At 36.2% G+C, this 18,225-nt stretch overlaps 1 protein-coding gene across 1 annotated transcript in view; it reads right to left on the bottom strand.

The window, feature by feature from the left end:
* ZNF608 (zinc finger protein 608) overlaps positions 1–18,225 on the bottom strand; it is a 116,814-nt gene that overhangs the window by 86,894 nt on the left and 11,695 nt on the right.

Raw genomic sequence — 18,225 nt, 5'->3', positions numbered from 1 at the left:
AGAAGTTCACAGATTTTATTTTTTATTTTGTTCCTGTGATATTTAAAAGCAACAAATTCACCCAGAAGATATAAAACTGTGCAGGGCTGTGAAATGTATTTTTGCCTCTCAAATAAAATGAAATAAAAATGAACTGTCTGATTTTTTATACACACATAGACACACACAGACATACACACCCATAATTCATGAATAAAAATATAGTTTAGTAACATCTTTATTAAAATCAACAAAATGTTACAGAAAGAGGTGCTAACTTGTAAGTTTAGTTTTTCAGAACTGAAAAAACTTCTTGGATGAAAAATGAATTTTCAAGGGGAAAAAAACAAGAAAGTTTAGTTATTTTTTGAACAACACCCTTAAGATAATGGTTTAATTATTTTTCAAATCAATGTATTGATAAATTTTGCATTCTACTAGTAGCTGGATACCCATGCTTTGCTACAAAACTGAACTTCTTAGACATGGAGTACAACATCTAAACTCCCAGCCTCCCAGCCATGCTTACTGGCAGTTGGAACAGGGTTCTTTTCAGGCGGGGAGGGAGAGTAGAATATCTAACTTCTTAGCATGAGAGCTTTAAATAATAATATAAGAAATAACTAATGATCCATGTTCATTTCAAACCTTTCTTAGTGACCACCTAGAAGCCAAGGGATATATATGTGCCATGGTTCAAGTTTGTAGGCTTTCTAGTTCTGGAAATTTCGTGAAGACGGATTTTGCGATGCTGCAGGGGAATCCCACCAGCGCGAAAACGGGTGCTTCAGCTGGCAACAGAAGTCTGGAGGTGGAGTTTCCCAGTGAGGGAAGCCTCAGCGAAATCACAGCATTTGCGATTTGGCATGGGGATAAAAAGGAAAATGTTTCAGAGAAACTCTCATTTTAATATCATTTCCCATGAAAAAGGATGTATCACAAAACATCTGAAATGTACAAATACTGTATAGAGTAAATACTTTATTGGGTATTATTTGTGATAGCTCATAAAATTATTACATGGATTATTTTAAAAGTGTGGGATTAAAGAACAAATGTTTAGTGTTATTAACATGAAAGGATACAAATTTCTTTTTTAACTATCTATTACATTGTTATACTATCTATTAATTGTGATAATGATCAAGATGAAAAGCATAAGTGCACATGGTAAGCTATGCATTAGGCCCCCTAGATCAATGTTTTTAAAACATATTCTTTACACGGAGGTTAAGAGACTGACTTTTTGCTTATTTTTGTTCCCAGTATAAAGACATTACTTAAAACAGGATGAAATAATTACTAAAAACTCAGCAGTATCCCTCCATCCATAATAAATGATCAAGAACCTCAAGATGCCAAAAATATTTCATTCACCTTTTAGTAACAAAAAAATTACATTTAAAGTCCAGATTTAGATTTAATTTTTTAGTGGAAAATGTAGCCCTTGTATGTCATTTGAAAACATTTTGCAATTTCCTCCCGAAAGTAAATCTAAGAGCTCTCAAAATAAATATTCAAGAGCATTAATTTGTTTCTAGATGTGTTCCTGCAAGTAAAACAGCAGTCATAATGCGGAAATTTCAGTCACATTTCGCAACTAATTGGAAGCAGATTAGAATTCTGCCTCAGGGGAACATTGTCAAACTAGAAGCTGGAGCAAATGAAGAAAGAGGTGAAAGCATCGTGAATAGCTGACAGATTTACAGTGCTCAGGGCAATAAACGGGTACTAGATGAAAATGAATGTGCTGCACTATACGGCATGCTGTTTTCTCAGTCATATCTCAGTAATAAGGGCACAGAGCTGTACACAGGCTGGGAAAGAAAGTATCAAAATGCAAAACATCTATTCATGTTGTACTTATCAAAAGCCTACATAATTTGATCTGTTAGTATAATTATCAATCAAATTATTAATTTAAGTATCATTTCCATTATTTATAACAAATCCTTACTGGTAATATCAGAACTATTTCTCCAGTTACTATGGGATTATAAAGAGATACAAAGAATGATAATTATTTTCAAGATGATGTTAGCCAGGAGACAGGAGATAGAAATAAAAGCATATTACGTACTGGAAACAGGCCATCTGCTGTGACTAGATGATACACAACCTTAAAAGTCTAGCTTTCTAGCTTGAGGCACATGGCATGCAGAAAATAAATAAATCTACCACAAAGCAAACAGTCTACATGGATGGAGAAGCTTTTGGTTTACACAGTAGTATCACTAAATTTATGATGCTTGCTACCTTTCTCTGGCAAATTTTAATCAGTATAAATGAGATGCACCCAGAATGCAAACAAAGAAAAAAGACTAATGGAAACATTTAAGGGGAAAGGTGATAGTGAAGAATATTATATGTTAGAATAGAATAGAATAGAATAGAATAGACCGTTGAACTTACCTTTATCTGAACGGTGATTCTCTCATATAGGAGATTCCACAGTCGGGGGGTTGACCTCCGTCCGTCAACTTTTTTCCTCAGTCCTGATTGGTTGACGGACGGAGGTCAACCCACCGACTGTGGAATCTCCTATAGGCTGGAGAATAGAATACACTGCCTGGTCAAACACACACTAAATTTAACTGTTGCCAAGTGCAAATTGATATGGGAAAACCATTTCTTTCTTAGGGTTCAAATAATGTAAGAAAGGAGCTGTAATTATCAAAATATACTGATTGTCTGGATATATTTAGGAAATCAGACCCTAAGAGTTTAAAGAACAATTGGAGAAATGAATAAAATTATGTTTGGTCAAAAATTATAAAGGAAGCAAAAAAAAAATTATGAAATCCATCAAAACATAAGTGTTATATTTAACTGTGTGAGCAGGTATAATAAGCGCAGTGATAGTTACAATACACTGCCACTAAATAAACAGCCTTTACAAGGTTGCACAGAGTCACACTGTTGGGTCAAGTGGTCTTATAAATCTTGATTAATTTGTGAATAAATAAATAAATAAATGGCTAATGTACCAAGTGTATGTGTAACTCTGAGTTTGGCCTACTGGTTAAGGCTCCAGGTTAGAAAGTGGGAGACTGTGAATTCAAATCCAGTCTCAGCCATGAAAGCAAGGAGGGTGGCCATCCAGCCCAACTGACCTCATAGAGTTGTTGTGGAGAAAATAGATGGAGGGAGATATGTTTGTCTTGAGTTAGTTGTATAAATAACAAAGGCAGGATAAAAAATAAATAATTCTTGGCTTTTTTTATGATTTCGGAGGTGCACTCTGAAAAATAAGCTTTTAAATGTAACAAGTATCAGCAATGAGACAGAGCAGAGTATACCATAATACTAATTAGCCCCGCAGGAAAGAGCCTTTGGGAGCCAAATTATTCTCTAGAAAATAAATGAAAAGTTCAAACACATAAAAAAAGAACCATCTCTTAATAAATGTAGGGAGGGTTATGAAGGACAGAAAACTGCAATATTTCCTAAATAGAGAAAAAAGAAAAGTCTTGCTACAACTACTGATATCCACCTATCAAGACCATTAAAGTGTGAAAACTCCAACTCCAAGATATATCCACTACTAAATGTTAGTAGTTAAAAACATTTTGATATCATCCTTGACTCAGCCTTCCATCCTTCCAAGGTGGGTAAAATGTGGAGCCAGTTACACTGTAAAGCGGTAGATAGGTCTAAGCGCCATTGCTAAGTGCTATTGCTATCCTTCATCCTAAAAGCTATACAAGAAATAGGAAATGTATACTATAAACATGTAGTACAGTGGTACCTCTACTTATGACCTTAATTCATTCCGTGACCAGGTTCTTAAGAAGCAATTTTTCCCATAGGAATCAACGTAAAAGCAAATAATGTGTGCAATTGGGAAAACCACAGGAAGGGTGGAAGCCCTGTTTCCTCCCAGGAGATTCCTAAGAGACTCCACAGAGGTTTCTCTCCGCCTTTTCTGGCCCTGTTTCTTCCCAGGAGATTCCTAGAGAGGCTTCATGGAGGCTTCTCCCCGCCTTTTCTGGCTCTGTTTCCTCCCAGGAGATTCCTAGAGAGGCTTCATGGAGGCTTCTCCCTGCTTTTTCCGGTTACAGTTTCGGACGCTCAGTTTTGTAAGTGGAAAATGGTTCTTGAGAAGAGGCAAAAAAATCTTGAACACCCGGTTGTTATCTAGAAAAGTTTGTAAGTAGAGGCATTCTTAGGTAGAGGTACCACTGTATTTGTGTGCATGTGTATGAAGAATAAAGGTAAATAAAAATCAAACTTTAAAACGTTTTTGCAATTAAGCTCTAGCCCGAATGAAATTCAACAGACCCTAACAAGTTTCTGGAAGGGACATTTCCAAACTACCATAATTTTCAGAGTATAAGACACACTGGATTTTAAGGCGCATCTTTCTTTTGGGGGAGAAAAATGGGGACAAAATAATCTGCCTACCAGGTATTCATTTTGGCCAGTCCTTAGTCTGGTGAGCTTCAGCACATTAATTTGCTGCTTTTGAGCCCAAGTGTTTGCTTTTTATCCTCTGGTTAGGGATTAAAAACAGTTTCTAAAACACTTCACTTCTTCTCTCTTTAGAGAGGAACAATGAGAAAATCCGGCAAGGGAAGGATAGTTTTGCTAGCAAAGCACAGATTGTTTCACCTCATTAGGGCTAAAAAAAATTCCTTGCTAGCAAAGCACGGAAGATTGCTTCACTGTTAGCACCTGGTTAGGGCTGAGAAAAGGCTCAGCTGATTATAGGAGGGAGCAGCAATGAAAGAAGCAGGCAAAGGGAAGATCCTCAGCTAGCAAAGCATGGAAGATCATGTTAGCACCTTGTTAGGGCTAAAAAAAGAAAGCTTAGTAAAAGCTATATTTAGAGTACAAGATGTACCCAAATTTTCAGTCTCTTTTTTTGGCGGGGGATATATCTCATACTCTAAAAAGTACAATAAGTTCTGAACACAAAGGAAAATTTCTGTTTTATATATAGCAAACTATGGCTGAATAATGGACATGATGCTTTAAAATTCTATGCACATATTCCAATATATCTGCAAAATGTCTTTACGCCAGAACTCTACTTAATGTATAATGCATAATGCTTTATTTTGTCTTGTTTGTATGTATGTATGCTTTCTTTTTATGTTGTCTTGTTTTTATCAATGTAAATAATCAATAAAGATATTTTTTTTAAAGGAAAGAAATAAAAGCTCAAAATTTGGCGGGAAGAGGAAGAGGAAGAAGAGAAGGAGGACAGTTGCTGCCAAAGGAAGAAGGTGAGATGAGGGGAATAAAAAAAATCCCAAACTTTAAGGCTTAAAAAAAAGGGACTCTAAAGCGGCGAGAAGCACGTGCCTCCCATACACAAGGGAGTCACCACAGCGAAGTGGTTTATTCCCTCTCCAAGCACCCAGAGAAAGAAAAATGCTCCGTTCGCTCTGGGCTGCCCAGAGCGAAGGGAGCGTTTTTTTTCTCTGGGCGCTGGCAGAGGTTTTTTTCCCTCTCCAAGTGCCCAGAGAAAGGAAAATGCTTTGTTCGCTCTGAACTGCCAAAACCTCCTTAAGCGCCACCGAAAGGCTCCTCTGGCAGCCCAAAAAAGGCCAAGATGGCCGGGATTAAAGGGGGAATGGCAGGAAACTGGCTGGGCCTTCGTGCCACTCTCAAATTCCCTGGGAAATTTTTCCGGGCTCGGGTTCTTAAGTAGAAAATGGTTCTTAAGAAGAGGCAAAAAAATCTTGAACACTCAGTTCTTATCTAGAAAAGTTCTTGAGTAGAGGCCTTCTTAGGTAAAGGTACCACTGTATTATGAAAACAGCTGGCTAAAATATGTTATTGGCAACAGTATAGAAGTGGTTTTGCCACTGCCTTCTCAGATGCTTCTTTGTTTACTTCCTAATTTGACTATATATATGGCATTCCACATCTGAGTGCTAACCAGGCTTGACCTTGCTTAGCTTCCAAACCCAGACAAAATCAAGTCATCCTATTTGTCCGAGTAATTTGTATAACCACAGACAAAATAATAATGAAAAAAAATCAAAAGTAAAAAATAAGTTTTGTTTAAAAACAGCAAATTTATAAATGCAAAATAATGCTCTTATCTATTTCCTTCAAAGAGTAAAATTACTCAAAGAGTAAAAATTAGCCAAGCTTTAAAACACTGTTGAAAGATTTTGTTTATATGCATGCCCTTCAGATAAGCTTGACTCCTGGTGACAGCATTCATATAATTTTCTTGGCAGGGTTGAAGTTGTGGTTTGAGGTTACAAAATTAAAACACAAGATAGCAAATGCAGAAATATTATATTACTGAAAAGATGTACACAGATGCTTCGTGAACATCATCCCTCTCATATTCATCATGTCAATTATATCATTCCAGCCACTTGCATTTCTGATTTTCCCAATTGAGCAATGCTTGAAATGTGAATGGTGTTCTCAGTACGTGTGGTATGGAGGTGAATTTGAAGAATGAATTCAACAGCTGTTATTTAAACACTAACTTAATTCCAGTAAGGAGGAGAGTTGGAGAATGAAACTGAAGTTTGCCATGCCTTGATTCTCTTAATAAAAGAGAAGAGGGAATCTCTATACAGTGGTACCTCTACCTAATAACGTCTCTACTTACAAACTTTTTTAGATAAGAACCATGTGTTCAAGACTTTTTTGCCTATTCTCAAGAACCATTTCCCACTTATAAACCCTAGCCTCTGAAACTGTAATGGGGAAAGGGAGGGAGAAGCCTCCGTGGGGCCTCTCTAGGAATCTCCTGGGAGGAAACAGGTCCTCCACCCTCCCTGTGGTTTCCCCAATCGCACGCATTGTTTGCTTTTACATTGATTCCTATGGGGAAAATTGCTTCTTCTTACAAACTTTTCTACTTAAGAACTTGGTCACGGAATGAATTAAGTTCGTAAGTGTATATCTTTTAACAATGAGGCTGAGTTCCAGTGATTCTTGTGGTGTCCAACTCCTGACTTGACCAATCTCAAGTGATATGTGAGAAGTTCTCATCAAATTGGAGGAAAAATCTAACCTTCCCTACTACTACAAGCTGCAGTGTGACTCTATGTGAGGGTGTGTTTGTGTATTTTGTGTCTGTGTATGTGTAGAGAGAAAATTATGGGGGAAGAGAGAGGGGGGGAGAACAAGGATGGTACAGAAAGTTCTTCAATGAGATCTGAGAATATTTCAGCATAGGAAAAGTCATATACAGATAGTCCTCCCTTATCGATCATCCTGTTTAGCAAGCGTCTGAAGTTTTGCTAGCACAAAAAATGTAACTTATAATAATAATAATAATTAATAATAATTTATTAGATTTGTATGCCGCCCCTCTCTGCAGCCTCGGGGCGGCTGATCACTCCTTATACTTCTGGCCATCATGTGACCTTGTGGTCACATTATTGGGATTCAGGCATTTCTCAACTCTCAGATGTTTACGACCACTACAGATATGCAGTTGCCATTTCTGTCCTTCATAGCCTGCTTCTGACAACATGATGTCTTGCTTAATTACTGCATAGCTCAGTAACAGACTTCTCAGTCCAAATATGTATCTGATTAAGTATCAAGTTATTATGATTACCAGAATAAGGAACAAGAGCCAGTTTGACTAAATGGACAAGATGTTTGCCTAGAAACCAAGAAATTGTGAGCTCCTGTCCCCCCTTAGGATATAAAACTGGCTAGATTAGTTTGAGCCAATCTATCTCTCAACCCAATTTATCACACAGGGTTGTTTTTGTGGAGAAATCTGAAGGACAAAGAACAATTGGTATGTTTGCCACCTTGTTTACTGTATCCACATTTTAAAAGAACAGAATGTCCACAAAGCATTAAATAATAGTCTTAATAGTTGTTTCTGATGTTTAAACAAAACAATTATATTCTGTAATGAAATGAAGTTGAATGCAAATAAAAAAATTATACTACTCTTGTTCAACTATACTTAAATCAGGGAAATTTGGCAATATTTCTTTATACTACAATATAGAAATTGAATACCAATTTACATCATTTGCTGAGTGATTTTTAATATAATGCTGAGATACTGTATATTGTTCTTCAGGATATAATCCAGAATGGAATCAAAGATTAAGATATGAGACAATGGCTTCATTTTGGTTTATATACCTTGACTCATATCTTCTCATTTAATTCTGGATGAATGTTAAATAATAATAAATTCACTCTTGTGGCATCCAATAAGAGCCACAGGGACTGTAGTTTTATATGCATACTAAGTATTTTATAGAATGCAACTTTTTTCATAGAAAGAAAATTGTTTTGGAAATAATTTACCCTATCCTCTCTAACTGACCCTGACTATTCATTTTCTAGAAAGGTAAATTACAAAGAAAAAACTGCATTAATTTTTTATAGAAAACAACAACAATCAACCTGAAAAGTCATTGTTAAAATGCTGTTGGCAGCAGTGTGTTTTTGAGACAATGTATTAACTTCTGAAGATCAAAAGGTGACATACAGTATTAGTCTCCATAGCCAACTTTACTTCCTCTCCCTTTGCTCATTCTCTCTCCAGGTTTGTGGAAAAAACAATTAAAAACAAACCACAAAGAAATCTAATTTCTGAGGAAGAAGAAAAAGCTCCCATCATAAAGCATAAACAAATCAAAACAAAATGTTTCTAAATAAAGCTTACAGTTAACAACAATTTGAGATAAAATCAATACCTAATAAGAAGAATGTAGCAGTGCAAAATTAAGCAACATACAGAGAACTACTAGCAATACCAGAGATTCTCAAAAATGTCTTGGGAAATGGGGTCTTTCAAGGCAGGTACTTTATTTAATCAAGAGGATGAAAAAAGAAGCCAATATTATGATCAGCGGAAGTTCAGCCTTTTGTGTTACAGAAATATAAAAACAGAATTAGAGTCTTCAAGAAAATTGCAAACCTATTTTTAATAGTCTGTTGCAAACTGATAAAAACCAGAATCAAGCTGACTGGTATAAAATTGACTAGCAACCAAAAACCATACTATTACTTGAAACTGTCATGGGAGGCAATAAAATTGCTACCAGATCTCCTCAAGTTACCCTTCAATAAAAAGAAGCCATCAGGGAAATAAGGAAAAAAGAAGAAAAACATCAAAATCTTTTAAAGTTCTTTTAAGTAAAATTATACTTTTGTGGCGCAATGCCATCTGCTTCCTGTTTAACATGAATCAATTCCAAAACTTAAGTATCGGCTTCCTAAAATTACTCAACAGAATACATACATTACAGCTAAAATGTTTAGCTTTAAACCCTGTACTCATACGGAACAGGCTCTCTGTGAATATATTTCTCTTATTACTGTCACTCAAGGGACAGAAATACACAGTTCAGATGTGAGAGTGAAAACTAATAATACTGCAGAGCTGGGCACAACACAAAGCTTTGAAAAAGATGCTTCACAAGGTTTCACAAATAAAGCATCCATTTGAAGCATTAAAGCAGCTGAATCCTCTGAAAAGCTTGCTGCGGCTCCTTTGAAGGGCCTTTCCAGTTGTCCATAAGCATGTATGACTGCATAGATAGTGCTTCTGTTGGAATCCCCAGTGAAATGAAGTGAGGGTTCAACTTCTCACATGTGTTTAAAACAGTGTAACAGTGTAACTAAACCTATGCACACATATTTGGCAGCAACTACAACAGACCAGTAATTTACAATGTGTTAAAATAAATAGCAATAGATTTCTACTGTAAATCTGAAAATAAAAAATCATTATTCCTACCTTATGGCCCTACTTCTTCTCAGGAGGTCAAGACAGATGCTTTAAAGAACTAAATGCGATTTTATATTTAAATTATAAATAGTGTAGAGTAGAGTAGAGTAGAGTAGAGTAGAGTAGAGTAGAGTAGAGTAGAGATGCTGACTTTCAACTCCTCCTCCCCCAAATATCTTATATTTCCAGGGCATGTATATAGGTAGATAGCTACACCTCAATCTATACACCAACACCTTTCAGATATTAATCTCAAACTATTATTTAGAACTTCTTTTTTCCACAATAATTTTATTTATACGGTACTCATAACCCATTTTTAAGAATACTTTTTGTCAAAGGAATACTAAAGTGCAACAAGGATACCAGAAAATTTAACTTGTACTTTTTTAGCTAAACCAGCAAGAAATATAAATAAAATCTATAATACAGAAATGAAACCTGGAGTTGGATTTTTCCTGTATTGGTTCTTACAGCTGTCTAAGTTTTTGTCTTGTGGCTTTTCTTGTGAATTTCTCCCCATACATGCTACAATTTCTCTTTTACACTCATTTTTTTCCTGTTTATTTTTCAGAATTTTGTTTTTGAAATCCATTTCAAAGAGAATGTGATTAGAGTCTATGGAGATTTTCAATCATGAAGGTCATGGTTGTCCCAAAGGTGACAACTTGGACTTTCTTGGGTTTTGCTTCTAAAGAACTGAAGAAGCATTTTGGATGAGAAGTGAAACATTTTCAGAAAAAACCCAAGGAAGTCCAATTGCCTTTTTGAAAAGCACTTTTGGGACATATTGTAGTTAGACATTCTTGCACTAGTTTTAATGTGCTCAAGCAGTATGAATATATATTTTTAATTATACAATCATTAATAATGTCTCTGATAATCTCTTCTATAATTACCATGTTTCCCTGAAAATAAGACCCTGTCTTATATTTTTTTGAACCCTCAAATAAGTACTTGGCCTTACTGCCATGCACTCAAAAGCCCGATTGGACTTATTATTAGGGGATGTCTTATTTTGGGGAAAACAGGGTAGTAGATTAGAAAGAATAGCTTTAATATGGCAAGATTCTGTCCATTAGGTCTAAGGATTGGTCTCAATTGATTTCCACAGTGTTGTTTCTGGGCCTGATACTTCCCTAATAACTTCTCACAAAAAAAATCAGTGGGAAATCCAATAGGCAATGTTGTAAGTCATTTTTGCCCCTTTTTCTCCCAAGGAACCTGGCTATGGATGAAATCACAGAGATCTCATACTGTAGAACATACTCACACCCAGTGATGGGCTACCAAAATTTTTACTACCACACTGTAGGCGTGGCTTATGCATTTTGTTTCAACATCTTTCAGTGCAAATTGGGTGTTCTGGGGTGGAGCTCCATTTTCGCTACCCCACTGCATTCCCCCCCATCCGGGCAGTAGCCCACCCCTGAGTATCTACTACATAAAGTGTATGTACATATGCACAGCTCTTCTAAAATTATACACATTCAACCTCATTTACTGCGATAGGAAAAACATACCCAGAACACCCAAGGGAAAAAAAGAAGAAAAAAAATCAAAATTTTGCTACCAGTACTGCATATCTGACCGTACCCGTAGGAGCCTACCACTGCTCACACCCTACATTCCCTGTCCCACCCAGCTAAACTCAAGCGATACAACAGCAGCCCTTCTTCAGCCCACATACATTATGAAATGTTGCAACAACCCAACACACACATTCACTGCAGTACTCCCCTGCCTCCCTCACTCCACAATACTCACTCACAGTACACAGCACCACTTTTGGCCTGTTTGTGAGCCACCCAAGATAGCACTTAGACTTCTATGTCACTTTACAGCCCTCTCTAAGCAGTTTACAAAGTCAGGACTTTGCCCCCTACAAGATAACTTTCTACTGGCTTGTCCATTGAATTTGCTTAGGGGAAGCCAATAAGAAATCACATGTGAGGTCCTCAATTAATTACCATCAATCCCTACTTGTTGCATAGATTCTGTGTCACTAAGCAATGGAGTCACATGAATTTGTACTTCATTATCATATCACTTACAGGATGTGGAAATTATGGTCCCAATTACCATCATTAAACCATACGTAGCTGTGTATTCTTTTGACATCATAATCCTTTTTTAAGGACTACAATCATACAAAGCTACAATCCTAGCTTTTTAATGAGATTCTCAAGTTAGTGCTGAAATTCCTACATGTGAATAAATATATACCGCAGCTATTACATTATGGTAATTTACAGGAAAACATTGCCTTTTGCAATTCCACTTTTATCAGTACATTCTACCCAGAAATATTAAACAAGCAGCAACTATACAAAACCGTATTGGTGTTTTTTTACTTAGCGGAATCTGTCCTCAAAATCTAAGATTCCGAAGGTTTATTCAAAGTCATTATCAATGGCTCCTATTTTAAGTACTGATATCTGTGTTCCAGCCTTATCTTGAAAGACTTATTTTAGCATTAGAAGCTGTGAAAAGATATGCAGAAATTGCATACTTCTTTTTACAACTCTTTTCTAAAATCAATAGTTGATATCACAAAACGGCTAATGAAAAAATGTTTGCTTTTTTTATTTATGCAACAGCCTTTCTGTTCCCTACAATTAAGAATGAATACTTACTTCACTGATTTAATACAATCACTTTAACAGCATACACTCAACCCAGCAAAGCAATTACTGCATGAAGAGCGCTTGGTAAGATATAACTGAAGAATATGAGAATGTACAGAGGGAAGACTTGCTGCCCTGAGCCTTGATGGGTGAAGAGGATCCCAAGCAATTCTATCATACAAGTAATCTTGCTTTAATGAATGACCTGTTTAGTGATCATTTGAAGTTACAAGGTGCTGAAAAAAATAAATTCACAAACAGTCCTCACATTTACAACCATAACAGCATTCTGCGGTCCTGTGATTGCCATTTGTGCACTTCACAACTGGGTTCTGATGAGCAGTCAATGGTAAAGCCAACAATAAAATTGCAAGTTGCACTCCTGCAATGTCTTGTTTAATGACTGAATGAGAAGTGATACTGTAAGTTTGATTTAGTTATTTGATGCATTTCGTAATGACCATGTTGCTTAGTAGTGGAATTGCTGATTCCAATTGTAATGTCTAAGTGAAGATTACCTGTACTGTATATGTATGCATATTAAAATGAAGCATCTTTTTTACTGAAACAGCAAAATACACACTGCTAAATATTTATTTGTGGAAGCTATCGTAAATTGTCACAGTCATTTTAAATGCTTTGCATGCAGTTTTGTTATTATGCTGCTATATTATACATTTTAAAAAACTGAAGAAGCTTCTAACCTAATAGCATACAGTTTCATTGCTCATTTAGTAGTCATTATTAGATTAAGAGAATGCTGTGAGTATAGTGGCTTAGACCTACAATTGTGTTGCATTTTATGATGTTGACCATAGTCATAACCTTCTGATTGATGAAATGGAATAACCCAGGAAAGGACGAATGCTCTACCAAATAGGAGTCACTATTAATTGGATAACTATATTCAGCACATGATTCTTAACAGCACTACCTTAACATAAAAGGTATTAAGTGGGATATGTCTGAGTTGTGTCTAGTTCCTAGTACTGAACATTTTTAATGCATGGCTCAGATAAGTGGATTAAAAAGGATACCCATCAAATATTTAGATGACAGAAGTCTGGGAGAATTGATAATACCATGGAAGACAGGGACAAACTTCAAAACGTTCATGATAAAGCTTGAAATTTGGCACAAACCAAGAAAATTCAGTTTAATGATGGGAAAGTTAGAATTCTACATTTAGAAAACAAAATCCAGTTATATGCTAGATCCATGATGGCGAACCAATGGCATGTATGCCACAGGTGGCACACAAAGCCATATCTGCCGGCATGAAAGCCATTGCCCTAGCTCAGCTGCAGCACGCATGTACATGGCAGCTATCTGATTTTTGGCTCACATGGAGGCTCTCAGAGGTCATTTTTGGCCTCTGGGGGGGCGTGTGAGGGCGTTTTTGGCCTCCTTGGGCTTCAAGATAGCTTCTGGAGGGCAAAAAACAGGCCTACTGGGCCCACTGGAAGTTGCAAAATGAGTCCTTTCCAGCCTCCAGAGGATCTTCAGGGGGCAGGGGAGGCCATTTTCACCCTCCCCAGGGTCCAAGAAAAGGGGGGCACTGAATTATGGGTGTGGGCACACACACACGGTAGTTCATATGTGCTTTCGAACTTCAAGGAAAAAAGTGTTCACTATCACTGTGTTAGATGGTATATGGCTTGACAGCAGTACTTGTGAGAAAGATCCAGTTGATAGATCACAGTGTGCTGCAACTACCAAAAGTTACCATGGTCTTTCAATGTGACCAAAAATGCAATGGGTCAAGATCAGAAAAAGAGGTACAGTTCTACTCTATGCTGCACTGTTTAAACTGCACTGGAAAAACAGCAACCATTTCTGGTCACCAAAAAACAAGATAGATGTAGAAGAGCTAGAAGAAGTTCAAAGAAGTAAATCCTAAAAGGAACATCTAAGAAAACTGGATATGTTTCACCTAAAGAATAATAAGAATTTACAAATACTTGAAGGCTATCACAGGGAAGTGGATTTATTATCTATAACTCTCAAGAGTAGAGAAAGAACTGATGGAATCAAATTACAATGACAAAGTAAACAATAGCCCAATCAAGAAATTGCTGAACTAAACTACCAAACCAAAGAATCTCCAAGAACACTCCTGTCAATACTGACAGGTTAAGCCAGTAACATATAAACCGAGAGCAAATCCCACTCTGTACTAGCACTGAAGATGTTACCAATTTAGGTTAATGAAACTTCTACAAGAAAACAACCAAGCTCAGAAACCACCAAGGACTCCTCAAAAAGATTTCAATTGGCCATTAGCCAGAATTTTCTAATAGAAGAGCTGTCCAACCACAGAACAAACTAACTGTCTTAGGAAGAGGTAGACTCCATGTTTGCCTAAAGTAATTAAACAAAGACAGGATAACCACTAGCCATGGATGCTATAGTTGGTGATTCCTATACCAAAAAGAGATTTGAGCTACATGATCTCACAGTTCTCTTACATTTCACATTTTGTTTGTTTTTAATTTTGTCTATAATAATTAAAATTATGTATGATGATGATGTTTAATTTTTTGAAAATTTAAAGGCAGAAGAAATATACTTTAGAAAGTTGATTGTTCATGTTGGTGTCTGTGGCGGATCAAATGCTCTGCCAGCAAAATGAGCTCTTGAGCTCCGTTTTCATTGGCAGAGGTACTGAGGTTGGTCCTTCACTGTTTCCAAGGCAGCCTCCTAAGCCATATCTAAGCAAGCAGCAGTCAAATGTGCAAAGTTCCATTTACATGGGCAGTGGGCACATGTGTGAAACCATCCCCCTTCCCCACCACTGCAACTAATGTTGGTATGCAATGCCAGAAGGATTGGGGACCACTGATACATAATACAGTATTCCTTACTGGCAAAGAAAGGGTTTAAATCATTGACTCCTCTTGACTAAATTAAATTGATTTCATTTAAATCAATTTAAAATAAAACCTTAACCCATTCTAAAGTTCAACTTTTCTTTATTTTTATTTCTGATGCAGAATTAGGAATTACCTCTTTTATTACATAAATATCATTTAATGTAACTTCTATTTAGCATATCTGAAAAAAATTCATTCTGGTGACAAATTTATCTTATCTACATGGACATTATATGACTTCATTTATAATACATTAAGATGAACTGCAGGTTTATCAAGCTTTCTATCACATTCCCTATCATAAATAAAATTCTGTTATTGTGTTATTTTTATTCAAAAGCATCCAGCTACTATTCCCTTATGGGATTTCTGCAGCATTAAACTGATTTCTTAATAAAATGTGCAAAGATATGACTTCTACCCAACTCTCTATATCTTTTGAATTAATAAAGAGGAAACAATCATTCTACAATGATCATTTGAAAAAGGCTGTGTACAGATTTTAGATTTAAATCACAAACTAAAAAGCACATCACAGACATTGATATGAAAGAGGGATAGTGATAAGTCAGGAGAACTGCTTAGTCATCTTATTTCTTTTGGACAGCAAGAGAATTGTAAAGAGAAGCACTTGTTTGAAGGGAGTGAATCCAATTATATTGGAATAGTTTGCCTGACCTGTGAACAACTGGATTCTCAAAATAAAATTGCTATTGCTAACTACAGTATTAACAAAATCAAATGTACCAACATTTGCATGGGGATGGAAGAGACTTTTTCCCCACAATAAAATATTGGAAATGAATTATGTAAAGAATTTTATCAGATAATTTTGCAAAAACATAGCAGAAACTTTGTAGACAAAGAGATGTTAACAAAAACAAGATCAATAGTGAATATGGATTGAATATCTCTGTCATTAGGGAATTCTTCCTTTCCTTCTTTGAATCTTTGGACTCTTCCTTTTCATGGGATAGGGAAAGATCGTGAAACCTCCCTGGACTGCAGCTGTGGCACTTATGCCATTACTGATTCAATTCAGCCTTTTTAGCCCAAAACCAATAGACCTACAGTATGTATATATAAACCATAATATCAAATTTCTGAAAAAGAAATGTTACAGAAAGTTTACTAGCCCTGCTTCACTACAAAACTAAATTCCTCAGCATGGAGTAGAATGTTTAACTCCCAACCCTCAGGCTGGATGACTCACGTGTTGGCCACACCCACTGGCAGTTGGAACAGAGTTTTTTTCAGGTGAGGAGGGGGAGTAGAACTCTAACTCTTTAGCTTCAGAGCATGCTAATAAGAAACAGCTAATGATCTGATGGTCATTTTGGAAAATCCTTTCTTAGCAGCACCTAGAAGCGAAGAGGAACATATGTGCCAAGTTTCAACTTTGCAGGCTTTAGGGTTTCTTTATATATTTATTTTGCACATTGATCCTACTCGCTTTCCTTATTATTACATTTCTACTACATCCTATTTCACCCTAGTTTATTTGTACTTTACCATTCTCATATCTATGAATGCCTTTTATAAAAGTGGGACCTTGAATTATGTCCAAAACAACAGCAAATATCTATTTGAGGCAAATATCTGCTTCAAATATCTGCTTCAAAGCATCAGCTTTGGCACAGTAACTTCAGCTTCCTGAACCTCTCAGAATATAAAACTATAAACAGTGAGTGTTCCCTGTCTTGTTTATCTGGGAAGGTTGACATGACTAGAACTACTTTTGTTTCCCAATCATCTCCCTAAGCATGTTGGAAGACCTGATACCAGCTAGACAGATATTCAGAAAGGTGCATTGTTGCCTTCACTAAGCCATTTCCTGCCCCATTCAACACTAAATCATGAATAATAAAGATGATCTTGTTGCAAACAGATCTGGCGTTAACCATCAGCACCTTGAGTCTAGTGTCAAATTCTCTTTTTAGATCAAATAACCACTATGTTCTTCTACTGCATTGTTCACTCCCTTTTATATTCTGCTGGTAAACCAAGGTACCAATTGAACCAATTCCCCCAAAAGAGTCTACTTAGGGGCAATAATATCTAGTGCTCAATTCAACTCCCACTGCCAACTGCTTACCAGGCTCTGAACAGAACTATTCAGAAGAATAAAAAATTCCCTAACTGCCATTTAAAAAATTTAATTGGATCCATAAGGCTCAAAGGATGGGTTGTCAAATAGGTGCCACCACACCACAGAGGTCCCACGTGGCTTCTAATTGCAAGGGTGCAGGTTGTAATCTGATAATAACAATCCCTATTTAACACATCCATTCTCAACTTTGTATTTTCTTGTTTTTGTTCAAGTAATATAACAACAACAAAGAAACTTCTGTCATTTTTTAATTTGAATGTTTCTTCCTTCCACAAAACCACATACTGCCTAGTACTCATTATTTGTACATATTAAAAAGTGTCCATTCATTTTCACATTTTGAGTACACCTACCAAAATACACAAATAAGCATCTGATTAGGGACTAGATTTAATTTTACCTCATGTCCCTTGTGAATGCAAACAATTGTTTTTATTTGATTTCTTTTATGTTCTGCAGCTATTAAAAAATCCTTTATTTATTTAAAGGTAAATATTCTCATAGAAAACTTAGCTTAATTTCTGGCATCATGGGATTTGTTTGGTTGGAGAAAGAAAATAAAGGCACTTTTTCCTAGAGTTTCTGATTTTATTCCAAAGCTCCTGATAATTATACAATTACGGTATTTAGTGAACCTCTAATTCAAATTTCTTCTTCCTCCAATTGCTCCCAATGCTCTTATGTATTTTCTACTTGGAAGAGCCTTATATGCTTCCAAAGCTAGTATCTTTGCCACCCAAATACTGTACCACCCTGTCCTCCATCTTTCCTTTCTAATTTATTTTTGTTTTCTATTGAGGACTATTTCCAATATGCATTGCCCTTCTTTGCCATTTTCTGATATCTCACTTTCCATGATTTATGACATGAAACGAGTGGGAAGAAATTTCAACACATTTTAAGTCTGTGCATTTGCAGGTATCTTTCTTTACTAGCTACGTCAGAACCTAT

The sequence above is a fragment of the Erythrolamprus reginae genome, chromosome 2, assembly GCF_031021105.1.
Source record: "Erythrolamprus reginae isolate rEryReg1 chromosome 2, rEryReg1.hap1, whole genome shotgun sequence".
NCBI lineage: Eukaryota > Metazoa > Chordata > Lepidosauria > Squamata > Dipsadidae > Erythrolamprus > Erythrolamprus reginae.
This window is presented reverse-complemented; position numbering and strand designations above follow the sequence as displayed.